Raw genomic sequence first — 15,956 nt, forward strand, 5'->3', positions numbered from 1 at the left:
CGATAAGTTATTGACCAGCTGTTTTCAGTATTCCTAAACTATTATTATCGGCTTTGTTATATTTCAAACTGAATTTGTTTACGTACAAAAATATAAATTTAAATTATCTTTTATACATAGTCCATTAAAGATTCAATATTGCTTGCAATTAGTTTTAGTATTTGCTTCCGTGAATTAATTTTTAAATTTAAATTTAGCCACACTTGATTATATTCATATATTTAGTCATGCAATACATGGTTTATCGAGTAATTGAATAGTAAATCTAGATTTTAACTATTTGCTAATAAATGTGCTAATTTTCGAAATAATTGAAATGTAAAAAAAATTGTAATATAAGTAATTATCTGTAAGTAAAAATTAATTTCATAACATATTTTTTTATTTAAGTACAAAATAATTTGTGATCTAAAGGTAAGGCAAAAACGTTCAGCTAAGAATTATAATTATAATAATTTTTGGATCAATTAAACATTTTTTTAAAGTTCATTTACATTTGAAAAATTGAAAGATTAAGAAATTGGCTATTAAAATAATGTTCCTACTTGATGTCGATATAGGCATTGGGTTTGTACCCTCCAGGATGATCCTGTACCTACATATCAAAGCATGATGTGCGGTCTTCTTACTTTCATAGTGCAGTAATTTCAAAGTTTGTTCAGCTGTAAGGAATCATAGTGTTTTAAAAATACGGTTTATGTTAGCAGTTGTCGTAAAATATGGTTGTTAACTCGAGTTTAGTCATCAGTAAAATTCTGGATTTCATCTTGGTACACGTGGGAGAGATGATGTATCAATTTTGGTGCAAATTAAAATTTACTATGTAGTATCATATTTAACAGTATAATAGCTATAAAATAATGTATATTCAATCGAGCTTACAATGAAAGTGAAATCACTATTACTATGCAACATTACTTTTTCTCATTTTTTCAAAACATTGGAAAATAACAACGGTATTTCGTGATAGTTCCAGACATTTTGTTAATTTATAAATTAAAAATTCAACTTTTTAAAATTTACAAATTTTATTTCCATATCTTAAGAATTTCATTATTATATAATAAGTTTTGCTCTGTAAAAACTTAACACTACAATTACCATCTACTTAAAGTTATTCATATGTAACTTTTCAATATTATAAGAGTATATTTTTAAAATTTCTGTACATCGTTTACTCTATTATACAAATAAAAGAATTCATTTTCAATTAATAACTTCTAAAATAGTACAAATACCTTTATAATTTTGATGAAGAAATTAGTACAAACAATTCTATTAGATGTACTTCTAGTATTACTATTAATTATAATTATAAACATTATTATATCTGAATATTTACCAGTTTCGATAGTTGCAAAATAAGGAAATTGAAGACGAGTAATTTTATCAAATGCGATACTTCTAGTGGTATTATTAATTATAACTATAAATATCATATTTCTACATTTATAATGTAACCTTTACCCTTTTAATAATTATAAAATAAAAAACCCGGAATAAGTAGGTAATTCTGCAGGCGCGGTACTTCTACTGTTAACTCCAACGAGAAAAAATTTCCACGTTCATGGATTTGGTGTAAGGGGGACGATATCGCATTCCGCCAAGCGATCAGAGATTCTCCGTTTCCACGTGACGCGTTCGACTGTCTGGTATAACGCGACGCGTTCACAATCGACGTCAGCTCCCCCAAATCGTTAGATATCGGGGACTCGTCGGTAGCCACGGGTAGTCAACGAGTCAGTTGCGTGTACAAACGTATAATCGAGTCGTCGACGCCGCTTTCATCGATGACGTTGACCTTATTCCGTGCCACCCGAGGTTCAGAACGATCGTCGCATGAACATCTCGATTGCGCATTCGAGAACGAATTGAATCGTGGAATTCCAACATTCCATGCAACCGGTGTGCGTCATCCGGTTTGCGGGCCGAGATAACAAGACTAGGGAATTTGGACGCCCGCACACTGTGTGCAACGGTTCGAACAACGATCGGTGGAACTTTCACTGATAACCGGCGCGTTTGCTCGTGGGTGTTCGAAAAACGAAATCGAAATGTTTCGTCGGTCGGCAAGAGTTTGTTCGCTGTAAAACTGGTTCATGATCGAAACCGACTGAGTCTATTTTTGTGTTATTCCAATTTGGATTTTGTATGTATTTGTTCTTAAGTCTATTTTTATGGTGAAGTATGGAGTTCCTGATATTTGAAATGATTTAGAAAACAAAAAGTTGTTTGGGGAAGGTTTTTGAAATCATTTAAAGAAGGATTTTGTAGTTATTTGGAAAAAAAATTGTAGCTGTTTTGGGGAATTTGGACTCTGAATGTTTTTATTCTCGCGTTGTTTTTGCGGTGCCGTATGGAATTATATTCGAAGTTATTTAGAAAACAAAAAGTTATTTGCGGAAAATTGTCGAAATTATTTAGAGAAAGATTTTGGAGTTATTTAGAAGAAAGATTTTTAATTTTTTAAGGGGTGATTTTATAAATATTTAGCAACATTTTTTAAAATTATTCGTCATCCCTTATTTTAGGATTTATTCGTTAATTGTACTATAGAATTATTTTGTTGTCGGTAATTCGTGAGAAGGGAAAGAAATTCTTTCATAGTATGATTACATTTAATCTAAGTATTACATATTGATAACAGAGAAATGATACTGCGTTTCAACTGCAACCACGTTAATCTATGTCCGTGTTTGTTAAATTCAAACTTTTCCGAATCTCATTTGATTCTATAAGGCAAAGGATTATTTAGAGTTCTATATTTGTTTATTGTATATTTTAAGTTGGATCAAAATTCATTTTTTAAGAAATTACTAATTAACTGTGTTTTTCGCCCAATTAATTCAACTTGAAGTTATTTACTTTGACTTTCGGAAGTTTCAAGGATAAAGCATAAATACCCCTTGCGTGTCGATGATTGGATCATTTGTGATCGAGGATTAAAAAACATTCATAATCAATGCTTCGAGCATTTCCACAAAGAAAAAGAAGAAGAGGAAGAATGTTTTTTTCTGAATCTACATAAGTAGATATTGAGATCAATTATGTAACTTATTTGCACGACGATTTAATCGGAATGAAAAATAATCCGAACTCAATTACTGTGAGTTCATTCTCCGAGGATTAATGAGTTCGTTGCCCTTTCTGAATTCATGTGAATTAAATTATGATACATTTTCAGTACAAAATATTTTCATAATTCGTATTAATTTTGCTTATTTTAAGAGTTTGGATAATTTTGTGAGAGATTGAAAATTTCTGCAGTTCATATGAATATTAATCTGCATCATGTATTTTAAGCACGGTATTTAGAAAAATATGAGACAATACCAATTAGAGATGAATATTGCAACAGAAATAATAGCTGCAATAGAGTACTACTTAACCCAAGATAATTTAATACAAATTTAAATCTACATTCACGATCGAAAAGTAAAAACTTCTAATATACAAGAATACAAAACTAAAACAAAATTATTTGTGAATGTTCAGCTGAAGAAAAAGTTACAAAACCATTCAAAGACATTACCTACTACTAAAATGTATTTATCACTAAGCTGTAAATTTTTATGTATTTATAAGAAATTTGCAAAAAAAGTATGCAAAAGTTCACAGATTTGCACACAATACAAAAAAATATACGAAGTACTCAAAGTGTAATGCTTTTGATAGTACCTGTTAGAAAGAACTATTTTTCATGGCAATTCTATTTTTTTAATCATTTTCTTAAAAATTTGAATAAAGATCTATCACATTTCTGTGCCAAATTGACGCCGAATAATAAATCATAATTACTCGAAATATTTTGGACTGCTTACTATTTAAATGTATATCATATCATATAGTTTATATTTTACATTATATATTTTTACATCAAACTTATAGATATTACAAATTATATTACCGGTGTAAGAAGTTGAAAGCTCGTACAAAGTAATTGTTGATCTACGTGTTATCATAGAAAAATAAGAAAAACAGTTGATAGTGTTTTGGTTAAAAGAATCGATAAAACAAGTCGTGTTTGTCGCGCAATCTTAATCGAATCGGCGAAATTAACAGGAGAATGCGATCAGGACTGTGACTGGGCCGAGAGAGCTGGTCCAAGAATATGCGCTGCCTAGTACATGTACCCCTTCTTAACTAGTTCACACTAACATTTGAAACTTCGATTAGTCTGTCGGTAGTGGGTCTAAATTCACGTCAGCCGATCGAAGTTTCTTTTTTGAAACCAGGATGAATACCTGAGCAAGCACTCGTGAACTATCGTGTCACTGTCTCGCGTTGTACGCTTTAACTAACACCCTGCTCGATCGGACATATTCCTTTGACCGTGAACAATTTCACCGACGGTTCATAGAAAATATCCCCTCTACAAGATTTCTGAAATTTATATTTTCTCGTAAATTGATATTGCTATTCTAAAATACCACAGTTTTCTACAGGCAACTATTTCTTAATGCAATTTTGTACTTTCTTTATTTTTAGAAATTAAAATAAACAATAAGTTTTTAGATAATCTGCAGATAAAAATAATTGGTGTTTATATTTATTTTTAAACCGCATCATTTATGTGATGACCCAATACTTATATGAAGAAATATTTGCGAGTAAGGAACTGTGATATTTTAGAGTACTAATGACAGTTTATGAAAAAATGTAAATTTTGTCGTCAGAGGGCTAATAATTTTTTTATTAAAAAATTACTGACAGTAAACTTTCTGTACTAATGAACATATCTGAAAGAAGATATGTGGTATTCACTGTAACTACTCAATTTTAACTTGGCTGTTTCAAATCCTTTTCTCATTCTTTCAAATTAACAAAAGTTCAATAAAATTATAACTATACAGTATAACTGTTCCTATTTTTAATAACAATTTCAAATATCTAAATACACTAAGGATCACAACAGAGATAATTGTATATATAATATTTTTTATCGCGTTCTTGATATAATAAAGGGTATATACTTCGTAATTATACATAATAACAACCTTAATCCATTCAAATAACAATCCGTCCAATCTAACATAATTCTTGGCCTTGTTTCCGATAATGATTCTGGTACCCTTTCACGAAACATTGACGTAGGTTTCCTAACGAAGAGAAGACGAAAGTCTTGTACTTCTCAATTTCTTGTTGAGAGTTTACGTAAGAACACGAAGAAGAACGGAATACGCGCGACAGCCACATGGATCATTCACAATACTGTTACATCCCCACGTCACGAACTCACACGAGCAAGAATTATTTGCGGTTCGACTGCTTAACCGTGATGAATGACGGTGTTATGTAATTAAGGGAGTACGATTGACTATTTTCGTCGAAAAAATGACATTACACGCAGGCTATCGTAAGCTTTTAAATAAATTTCAAAATTTATTCGTTGCTTAAAACTTTTGTTTTTTCGATCATCTTTCGATAACGTAGCATTGTATCTTTGAACGGCTTAATTGCGATTTGTGTATATCTTGCCAAAATACTTCTCGCTTGCCAATAGAGATCGCAGGCTGCCCGACTCGGTGACTAACTAGTCTATTTTCGACTCTCTTCCGGTGTTGTTTTTAACGTCTTATATTTTGATTTGCCTGTGCGTGTGTCTGTCCTTTTTTTCTCCGTGAAAATAAAATGAGTATTCGACCGCCGTTTCGCTTCATCCCGCTTCGCTAATGTACTTTACGTGAAAGCTGTGAATTTTCAACGACGAGTATTCGCACTTGTAAACGTGAATTCGGTTTTAGAAAGTTAATTAATGGGTTAATTAAGGGTGATTTTTTACCGTACGACTTTTAATACAATTATTATCGGAGAAATCATTAATTTATGGATCTTACGTGTATTAGTGTTAAGTGTAAATTAGTGAAACGCAAAGGAAAAATTAATAAAATTAGTATGACAAATACTGACTGTTGAACGTAATAGATTTGTAATGTCTTATAAAAATTATAGAGGTTTGTTTATTCAGTTTTTGTGCATATTTTAGTACAGTATGCGCACTAATTAAAGCAAATTTCGTGTATACAATATGAGTTTCGAAAAGACTACCCACTCATGTTGAAACTTTCTCTATTGTTTTCTCGTTTCTCTTTTTATTGGACTTTTTGTTTCAATCTTAATAGTTTGACATTTCTTGGAACTGGTTATTAGCGAAATGCCAAAACAATTATTTATCACTCGGCGAAACTTAAACCTTTCGGTACTGTGGGCGACTATTTAACGTTGGCGTTCAAGAATATTTTCTGTACTTAAGAATGCTGAGTTACTTTATGCTGGATGCTTTTTTTTATTGTCACGAAGACTGAGTAATGTGTTACGTAGACGGTCAGCTGAAATGCTGTATTCTTGTAGGAATATAGAAGGAAATGTGCTGCAAGCTTTAAACTGTATCGAGAAATGCTTTTTTAACACTAAAAATATCAAACCAAATTTATCCATTTTAAATTTCTTCTTTTACAATTACTGGTAAGATATGAATAATTATTAAAAAAAAATTATATTTCAGTATTATTAAAAAGATAAATATTTTCCATAAAAATTACTAAATAAGTTGATTTCTTTCTGGCTAGTATAATATTGAAATATAAGTGAATCGAAATCTCGACATATGTATCTCTGTGATATTCTATTAACCCTTTGCACTCTCATTGTCAGTCACCACTTGATTTGATATAGCAAAATTGTAAAGTCTTATATGTACTATTGAAGTTTGTATAAATATTTGAAATAATGAAGTAAACTAGCTTTGTTTATTATGTACATTTCCTCATTAGTCAGTTTCAAAGAATGTTGCTTATATCTCACCGGAAAATATTGAATATTTTTAGTGAAATACTTTCGAATGCAAAGGCCTAACAAAAACAAACTAATTAATTTGACCTTTCGGTAGTTCTAACAATGTTACTATCAGAAAACAAACGACTCGTTCCGAGTTGAAAAAATCGATGAAATCCGTATTTATCGAACTGAACTTAACCCTAAACCTATCGGCACTTTGTATCTATTTATTCCTACCGTAATCAGTTAAATAATTGGTTACAAAATAAATGTAAACGAGTTAGACCATAAACTTTTCTTATTGGCAACAAAAGCAAAAGAAAAGACAAAACTTGAAAAATTGATTAATCGGATAACAGGAATTGATATAAAGTTAAAGGACTGAATGAAAAAACGCAGAATTTTCAATTAAATTTTAAAATCGATCATTTGACCGGTCACGGTGCGTTTAGTATTAACACATTGTTGACCGGTTATGCGTTAACTCGTATCTACATTTGTATTAGCCATTTCAATTTTTGAAACACAGAGAAACATAGAATATTGAAAAACCAAAATATTCAAAGTTACCTGAAAGATATGTCCAAAGTTTCATTTCAATTCATTATGTACAAAGAAAGTCAATTGGAGTTTATTTAGATTGTCTTGCTTTCATATTTAATTACGGAATAAAATCCGGTGACACGGGATAGCTTCTGCGTAAAATTGCCGGTCAATAGTAATATTTCCGCCATGAGTCCGACTCGAGGTTACATGACAAGAGTTTTATACTGATAGCAATTAGAACCTTTAACTCTTCACCTTGACAGGCAGATCCACCAAGCGGGGTTTAGAACGGTGGATCAGCGTAATCGTCGACGCTAGCGCTCGCGGTATTGGCAATAACCAATTAAATCAGCCATTTCGTTTTTCTTCGGAGGGAAACCTTTATCGAACATGTCCCGTTAATAAATATTTGCAGTGAAAAATAAGTTGTTACAAGAGTCGAGCACGTACTGCATAAATATTCATGAGGATGTTCTGTGATTATGATGTTCGTCTCGTGAGTTCCTCGAGTTTCGAGTCGATTTAATTCCGATTAAAAACCATCCGGTGAAACTAGTTAGACGATACCGTGATCCTAACGGCGACGATTGAGCGGTTCGTGCGTTAAACGGACAGCAAAAAATAGATCGAGCGTTACTTTTATCACGTCGATGGTGTTTACGCGTGTCAACAACGAAACATAAACATTTATATTCCGCTGGACTGTTTATTACGTTGACTTATGGGTTCCGGTATCGCGTCAAGCAGTCTCCGCCGATTGACTGGATGTCACTTTCTTGTTCCCTTTTAACACTAACGCTACCAGATGGATTAAAATGGCACATTCCTGATTTCTTCTTCTTGCAGTTATTACAAAGATAATAAATGTACTACTGCAACATTATTAAAGAAGTTCGTTTAGCAATATGCATACTGACTTGTGAATAAATTAAAGTCTCGATAGATGTACCCTTGGAGTTTCCATAGAAAAATTTCTAAGAGACAATTTAATTGCTCGGTAATTTTACTATTAAAAATGAAATGGGAATTTAAAGAGCTCGTAATATTGACAGGTTTGTAAAAAAGAAAAATCGAAGAGTTGCATGTAAGAGCTAGGTAGCTGCATTTTTGTGAATATTAAAATTTTATAATATGTTTAAGAACAAGAAATTAGCCTACGTTACTGTGCAAGAACCGTGCCAATAATTTATTTTCGGGTTGTAGTGGAAATTGTGTAATTTTGATATAATGTTAATCGCCATAAGATAATTTAATACCACCTGACAAATGTTATATACACCGCGGTAACAACTATTATTACGAAAACTTATTTAATAATCAGTAGAAGATGGAGATACAACTTAGTAATATCAACAATAAGAACAATGGGCACAAATACTTATGCTTGATTCAAATATTGTTGTAATTATAACTATTACTGTACCCGTTCTTTTTTTATTTTGATATTTGTATTATTCAAAATGTTAGGGAAATGTTTTCTTTGTATAAATATATTTACGTTGAAAATGAAACTATGAAAACTAATAGAGCTTGATGTAAAAATCAAATTTTTGCAGACATGCTTTTGCACACGTAAATTTTTCAATTTTTGCGAATGCCACATGAAGGAATATATTTTAACACGTTGTCGTAGATTTACGTCAATTTTTTAAAATGACCTGTATGCATTTTAGAATTATTAAGGTACTGTAGCACCGACAATGCTCATCGATAAGCATTCAGGTCTAACAGAAATCTTCATTGCTCGCATTAATATTAGTAGGCAATAATGTTATGCCTTCATTAAACGCAGAAACACTAACATCAGCAGTAATATCAACAATGTTTTTACCAATATTTATTTCTTTCACGGAGATTTTCTAAATCGAGTTACATAAACTTTCATTATGATTTTATGTGTTTTCTCCTGTATCGTGTTCTAAGAAATTGTCATTGGAATGATTTTCATATACGTATAGGTTTGATTGCAGTTAAAATTCTTTTCAAAAAATTTCAAAGTTTCATGGAAACACGCACCTGGCAGCTGATTAACACAACAGAAATTATATATGTAATTATTAGTAGTTATAATAATTTGATAGCTTCAGGAATATTCGAATAAAATATTCGAAGATGACAGTTAAAATATAGCATATAATAAATACATCTGTTTAATGAAATACAGTTTTCCTACTTAAATATCTGTAAAGTATTAACATTAACTTTACTGATTGTACACTTAATTTTATTCCATTATATACAGATATTCGAAATTAGGGGGTAGGAAATCATTAGGGCGATGAATTAGTATTTTTTCTGGCATATCATTCATCCATTAGTCATATTTGTCATTTTTATATCTTGAGCATGATATTTGAAATTCATAACCCAAATTGTTATTACTGAAAGTATATTGTATGTTTACGATAATAAATACGACAAATTGTTATTTGTTATTCGGTATTATCATTCGACGTGATTGAATATTCGTCAAACAGGTAATTAGAAACTACGATTTTCAAATTAATTTTTCTCAGCATAATTTATGTAAAATATTTACCCTAAAAAAATTGCACATTTATTGTGTTAGTATCATTTGCATTTAAGCAAAGGTTCCTACAAATTTCAATTATCACCTCTCTCAAACACATTTTCACCTACATTATTCGCAAAGCGAAAATAATCAAGCAGTGAAAACAATTCATCACTATAAATGGTCATTTTCATACTTATCTACCAAAAAACCACTGAAGGAGTGCAATCGATTCGCTTTTGTTTTCACAAAAAGGAACGTTGTTATCCGTTGAAAGGGAAGAGAACACGCACGATCCATTCGAAATGTGATTTTTTGATCGATTGTTGCCCCCATCAATTTCATGCCATGAAACGCGTGGTCGACGAAAGAAATACGCCGTCTGAGTGCGTTGTCGCGACTCGATTCAGATGCCAGCTTTCCGAGAAAAAGTAATGCACGCGTATCTCTTAGCGGTCCGTTAATGTTCGATCACAGGCCGCACGAGAGATCCCGAAAGATTAATTATCGAGGAATCCATTTGGCGGAATCTCGTGCGATGATTTGTTATTTCGTATGCTGCGGGATCATCTTATGTAAATGAGAGTTTAATGGTATCGCGATCGAACGTACACGTCGACGGAAATGCCAGGCCACAGTGACTCGCGTTCGTATGCGCCCCCTTTTCAGCCCACCTTGTTAATTGATTCGATGCGCCTACCGATCCAGGTTATCCGTGATTTTTGCTTGCTCCTTATCTGGTACAACATGCGCATGCAAACAGTAGGCTTTAGATACTCATAACTAGCCCGCGTATCTTTATACGATTATATTATAGTTACGCTGGCGAAGGGCGGTGTACAATAAATGGACGACCCGAGCGTGATTCGATAACGTTTTTATACTATTTTAATTCGATTGAAACTCTTAGTAAGTTAAGTGTATATACCAATAACTAATTGGTTAAGGTGATATAAATATAAACGTGAGTTTAGTGTGTTAGTGTATGTAGTATATTCAGTGTGTTATACAATTTGAATATGAATGTTTATATTTATGTGGAAGCAGATTTATATTTATCACTTTAACTCGTTAGTTACTACTATATTTATTTGAATAAAAGTAAATTTTATTTCTTTCTTTATTTCATTCTTGTTTATAGTAAATTCTTCAAGGATATATTTGAAATACAAGATTTAAATATCTTTTTTCCTGCTTCGAATAATTAAAAAAATGAAGTGAAAGTATCTTTTTTGATACTTTGTATTACAATATTATTGTCATATTATTTTTAATTCGATGGAAATTCTTAGCAAAAATAAATTCTCCTTTCTCGTTTCATTCTTGTACACAGAAATATTCCAAGGATACATTTCAAATACAACATTTAAATATTTTACTTTAGTCTAGAATAGCACTTCATAATATTCAAAATTGAACCCTTCGTACTCGAGAGGTGACTCTCACTCACCACTTAATTTGATATAACAAAATCATACAATTTTATATATAATATTAAATTTTGTATAATGCATCAATATGTGAAATATTGAAAGAAAAAGCTTTCTTATTAACTTATGTATATTTTCTCATTACTAAGATTCAAAGAATATCGTCTGTATCTCATTGGAAAATGTGGAATATATCTAGGAAAAAACTTTCGGCTGCAAAGGATACAGTAAACATATTCTTACGAATACATTACATTATCACATATATATTAAATATAAAGATAAATAAAAAAACTTCATCAATAAACCTTCTAAAACAAGTTAAAATCCTGTCTCATTCTAACCCACAGAACATTTAACGTTTTGCACATTATCCCAAGAATTCTTCTCTTTACCTAGCTATGCAACTTCTATCTCGTACGTCTCGCGTGTCTCCAGAATTCCCGTTCAAGATCTGCATTTCTCGTTGTCACTTTCTTCCTTGTTCATTTTCCCTTTGTCGGCAGCCGACGGAACTCATAATAACGATTGGTCCGCCAATGAAATGCTGACCGAGTGGGACAACCCGTTCTTCCAATCGCGACCCGGTAAAGCCGGTCCGCTGCAGTCTTTCATAACCATAAATCACGATCAACCTGTGGAGAGAGCACGTTGAAGTCTCGGTTCGCGCTCGATTCGATTAATGTGTATACGAATACATTATTTTCCGGTCTGGTCTTAGTCCGGAAGCAGCCGTTCCGATTTTTTTGTTCGCGCGGCGATATTAGTAGGCGAGATCCGTCGAATATCATTGAAAAACGAAAGAGCAAAAGAACAAAAAAATGGGAAACCAGTGGCCTGGCAATAAATCTGTCGTCGTGGGCCGGTGATAACGAGAGCCTCAGAGGGATTCAATGGCCCCAATACGTCGCTATCAGCCGGCAGTTGAGCGACGTGATTAGGCAAAGTCGAAACTATTCGGAGGGATCGCGAGGTCGCGACCCATATTGCCGTAGGGATGCTCATGAATTCGTGGACAGTCTCGTGCGTTCTCTCGGGTGACATTGTTCACATAACGTCGTGACGTAATGACATTTTATTTTTCATTCCGCCGGAGAGTCCGTTTCGTAGCGGTTTCTTTTGCGATCTTATCTTTAACATATTAAGCGCCGCGAAAATCTCGAGCGTTTTTCCGTAGTTATTTTTTTGTAACAAAGAAAGGCAGAAACAATGATTAATTATTTAACGATACAATTCTTACATTAGGCTATTACCAACTTAGTTATGTTATTAAACATTTTCATTTGACATCGGTTATCTTGCATGTTACGATTGTTTTCAAGTAATTCAAAAGCGTCGGTCATCAGTGACTGATATGACACTTAATGTGTTAAATGGTTGAGTATGGTGTTGTTACTACGCTGTAGATTCTTTGGGGATGTTTAAACTATTGGAGACTGATATTGTCAAATTTGTAATTTAAGAGTTATTATTTTTAACATATATTATTTAATGTTACTCGATGCATTTCTGAATAGGTACATTTAATACTAGGTTTACGGGCATTTATGATGTAGTTTCCTCTATTGTTTCTAGAAACATTGTTCGTTCGTCTAGATTCTAGAGATTGAAAATTTGTTGAATAGTTAAGACACATACTCTAATTGTATCAATCGAAATCGATGTAAACATTTAGCAAATAATGCTTATGAAACTCGATGTGCGTCAAATTGACGCGTTCCGAAAATCTAGTGTCAAAGAAAGGAAGCCAAAAACAGAAATCAGCGTACAGTTATCAATCTTTGGAAACTAGAGAAATAACACAATTGATGCCTCTCACATTAAAAAATTAAGAATATATTTAAAAGTTTTGGTAATATCGATATTGATTTTCGGTAATATTGATTTTTATATGTTAATAATGTTCATGTTAAATGAGTCTAGAATATTCCAAATGTACGTGAAGTTAATGCACAATGACGAAAGAATGTTCTAGAAAGGGTGTGAGTGAGATGAATAATATCCGAATGTATGTATTGTGCACGCGATTTGATTTAGTGTCATTGTTTTACTCAAGTCATGTAGTACAAATATTGTTTATACAAATGAAGTATTCCCTTTTTCCTGCAATATTATTAATCAACCTGTCTGGTACAGATTAAATCACCGTTTAATTCAGTTAGGAATAAGTAGGAGGAAGGCCAGATAGGACAAATAAGTTTGTTAATCGGATCGTCGAACGAAGGAAAAACTTGCAACGAAAATATACATATAATACGACGTTGCACGTTGCTGGCGTGGGGAATATAATACAAAAAAATAATTCGTAGAACCATCAGTGTTTTCCTTGAAACGCAATTTTCTGGATTCCTCGGTTTCTCGCTCCACTATTTCTACCCCGCGAAATATGTAGTTCCACCTGTGGTAACGTCTACCGATCTTATCAACGTTGTATCCCCGGCATTTTTCTGAACTTCCTAATGCAGCTATCTCGGCATGCCGCACATTCTGTTCCTTACGTAATGATACCTGACCCTCGTGTAATTATTTGCATGCGGAAAATGTTCGTCTCCGTTGCGACGAACCTTCGTTTTTCACCTCCGCCCCTTTTTACACTGTAATCGAACGATATAACATTGCTTATTCATGACTTATAGGCGTCTAATAGTAGGTAATTCTCGGTACTGGCGATAGCTTCGATAACTAATTAACTTGCCGGTTTTTAAAAAATCTTATCAAACTCCAATTAAACATATGTGGTGCGCCGACGTGTTCGATAGATAATGGATCGTGAATGTCGTTTTTAATTTAGAGTGAGGTCTTATTTCTTTGGACTGCTCGTAACTGGTGGGTACAGTGATCAATTATCGAGGACTTTTACAGGATTAGAAATTTGTTTTTGTGGAAAAGAAAAAATCGTTTCTTTGTCTTTTATTTATATGTTGTATGATATAACTGCACGAATGTTTGAAAATTTTATCTTTTAAAGTGAAATTTATGCTTTTATACAATTTTGTAGAGGTGACTTTTTTATTAATAGGCCTTTGGTCGTGAGAAAAGAAATCGAAGAATTTTATGTAAATGAATTATACTCATGAATTCCACAATGAAAAACAGAGAATATTGTGAACTAAAATTCATAGCATAATGCTTTATAGATGAAACAAACCTACTTTGTTACATTTTTCTTAATATTAGATTTATAGACCTTTGTGGTATATTTTGTTATGTTGTTTCTAGAGAAATAAGTGTTCGTTAATATAGATCCAGAAAACTAGAGCTTCAAAACCACAGTATTAGGATAGAGATGCCTATAGTTACATCCATCAGAATTGTTTTAAACTATTACTAAATAATATTTATACAATTTAATATCCAATCGATGGATATATAATATTTATAAAATTTGATATCCCCTTTACAAATATATAATACTTATACAATATCCCCTCCGTTAAATCATCGGGTTCCATAAATCCACAGTTGAATCAAATGTTTCTGCAACAGAAGGCTTTCTTCTCTTCAAAATCCTCTTTCCCAAAGGAGTAACATAATCCTTTCCCAAATGGCGCGTTTGCTATTCAAGTAACCTTCATCCAGATCGCAGAAGGTAAATACACATCAGTTAACCGTTGTACTTGTAGTCGGTGGTTAACTTAATTCCGAGAGTCACTTAAACGACGGAGCAGTGCGTGAAATCCGCCGCAAACTCTTACTGTGGACGGAAATAAAAGGTAGTCTCAACGAATTTAACAGCTCCGCGGGAACGCGTAACGCTGCATCGCTGCGTGCATCTCTGCCCACTCATCATCGAGCGTTTTTCTCACCGCCATAATTCAGTATTCCGTGGGATTAGACGCGCGGTTTTTCGTATTTCACCGCGTGTCGTCGCGGCCGGTGCTCGACTAACCGAGTTAAACTGCCGACCAAGTTTCGTACGGGCCCCCATCAATTATCATTTTTAAGACGCGCGAATACCGGCCGTAATTTATGTTTAATATGGCTTCGGACCATTTGTTACGTCCAGTTGCATCGGTTTTCCGTGCATTCTATTCGGATTTTATTGCGCTCGAATTATACTCTGTAGCCTAGCATGCGTAAATTATATGTGTGCGCGTGTAAGGAGAGTGTGGAACAGGTGAATATAATGTTTGAGAGCGTTTGATGGCGTAATTTGGTGGAATAATTCTGATTAGAATGGTATTGGTATCGTAGGAGGCTGTTGTCGATGGGAGAAGTGGTATTGAAGATTTTGTTCTGTTTAAGCAGAATTATTAATGTATTAGGATTAATAATTTGAAAATCTTAAAGTGTACAGTTTTGAATTTTTGTTTTTAAACATGTTTTCCGATGACTTGGCATTTTTTCAATATTTTGTCATAAAAAAATGAAGTTTCCTTTTCATTTTAATATTGCGGCATTGAAATCTCTTATTATAGGGAATTGTTCAATGTCCCTTGAACATAAGAATGTTTAATATTTTGTTAATGTATGGTTCAGAATGGAATCAATGATTTCATTCAATTTCTGGGAAAGTTTCTATAGCATTCCGTACTACCAGTATATTAAATATGTAAATAGCATTCTTACTTACGTATTTTCATTGCAAAAGTGAATAATAATAATTTGTAGAGAACTTAAAGGAGGAGAAATGATTTCAATTCAAAAAAGCTGACTCAGTATTAAATGTAAAGAAATATTCTACTAGAAAC

The 15,956-nt window shown here is 32.8% G+C and overlaps 1 protein-coding gene across 1 annotated transcript in view; it reads left to right on the forward strand.

Annotated features, from left to right (window-relative positions):
* The window catches only part of LOC116431011 (uncharacterized), a 244,855-nt gene that overhangs the window by 3,307 nt on the left and 225,592 nt on the right, over positions 1 to 15,956 (forward strand). The window lies entirely within an intron of this gene.

This window comes from Nomia melanderi, chromosome 5 (assembly GCF_051020985.1).
Source record: "Nomia melanderi isolate GNS246 chromosome 5, iyNomMela1, whole genome shotgun sequence".
NCBI lineage: Eukaryota > Metazoa > Arthropoda > Insecta > Hymenoptera > Halictidae > Nomia > Nomia melanderi.